Source organism: Mus caroli, chromosome 14 (assembly GCF_900094665.2).
Source record: "Mus caroli chromosome 14, CAROLI_EIJ_v1.1, whole genome shotgun sequence".
Lineage (NCBI taxonomy): Eukaryota > Metazoa > Chordata > Mammalia > Rodentia > Muridae > Mus > Mus caroli.
Window position 1 is genome coordinate 84588480 of NC_034583.1, and position 1981 is coordinate 84590460.

Sequence of the window (1981 nt, forward strand, 5' to 3'; positions counted from 1 at the left end):
AATTATCTGGCAACATATAACAAGAACACATGCTCCACTATGTTCATAGCAGCCTTATTTATAATAGCCAGAAGCTGGAAAGAACCCAGATGTCCCTCAACAGAGGAATGGATACAGCAAATGTGGTACATTTACACAATCGAGTACTACTCAGCTATTAACAACAATGAATTTATGGAATTCTTGGGCAAATGGATGTATCTGGAGGATATCATACTCAGTGAGGTGACCCAGTCACAAAAGAAGTCACTTGATATGCACTCACTGATAATTGGATATTAGCCCAGAAACCTAGAATACCCAAGATACAACTTTCAAAACACAAGAAAATCAGGAAGGAAGACCAACTCATGGATACTTTATTCCTCCATAGAATAGGGAATAAAATATCGATGGAAGGAGTTTCAGAGACAAAATTTAGAGCTAAGATGAAAGAATAGACCATCCAGAGAGTGCCCCACCTGGGGGTCCATCCCATAATCAACCACCAAATGCAGACACTATTGCATATGCCAGAAAGATTTTGCTGAAAGGACCCTGATATAGCTGTGTCCTGTGAGGCTTTGCCAGTGCCTTGAAAATACAGAAGTGGATGCTCACAGTCATCAATAGCATGGAACACAGGGCCCCCACTGTAGGAGCTAGAGAAAGTACCCAAGAGCTGAAGGGGTCTGCAACCCTATAGGTGGAACAACAATATGAACTAACCATTACTACCAGAACTCATGTCTCTAGCTGCATATATAGCAGAAGATGGCCTAGTCGGCCATCATTGGGAAGAGAGGCCTCTTGGTCTAGCAAACTTTATATGCCCTGGTCCAGGGGAAAGCCAGGGCCAAGAAGTGGGAGTGGGTGGATAGGGGAGCAGAGGTGGGGGTATAGGGGACTTTTGGGATAGCATTTGAAATGTAAATGAAGAAAATATCTAATAAAAAATAAAAAGAAAGGAATCAGAGAATAATGAAAAAATACTAGGAGAAATGTATCAAGGCAACTTCCAAATCTCATAACTCCATGTCTGAAGTCAAAGAACTTAAAGGGCTCTGCCTTCCTACTTTTGGTGCCTGCAAAATAAAACTGTTGCAATTTGAGGTCCATGATTCAAAAGGGAACCATGTCAAACACTGCCTACATGAACAGGAACAGAATTCTAGATAGCCCAGATACCTAGGATAGAAAAAAATACATAAATAAAATGATTCTTAATGATATTCTGCTGTACTTGCTGATCAGTGCCTAGCCCAATAGTCATGAGAGATGCTTGTGCTGGCAACTGATGGGAGCAGATAACAGAGAGAGAGAGAGAGAGAGAGAGAGAGAGAGAGAGAGAGAGAGAGAGAGAGAGAGAGAGAGCCCAAATTGGAGAACTACATTGAGTCTCTTTCCTTGGAGCTCTAGAAATCCCTTGGAATAAGGGGAGGAAGAATTGTAGGAGACAGAGAAATGAAGGATATAAGAAGAACATGGCACACAGAATCAGTCTCAGAATCTGTATGGGTCTGTGCTAGGTCCTTTGGATATTTAATGTGGTTGTTAGCTTCGTTAGTTTTAGTGGAATTCCTAATGGTGGGAGTAGGAGTATCTCTGACTCTTTCAAATGTTCTTGGGAACTTATCCTCCTACTTACCCAGCCCTGATACGAGGATTTTTGCCTCCTCTTATTATCACTTGTTGTACTGTGCTCAATGAATACCCCATGGATATTTCAGGGAAATGGAGAAGGAGTGGATTTGGAGGAGATAGGATGGGAATGTGGGAGAAGTAGAGAGAAGGGAAACTGTGGTAGGGATGTATAGCATTAGAATGAATAACAAAAATTATAGTGATAATTATTAGTGTTTATTCTAGACTCTGTCCCACACTTACCTGGCAAGAGTCAGGTATGTTTGACTATCTATAAAAGGGGTTGCTTGCCTCCCTCCTCTCTTTTCTCTCTTGCTCTTCTTCCTCTCCTCTCCTCTCCTCTCCTCTCCTCTCCTCT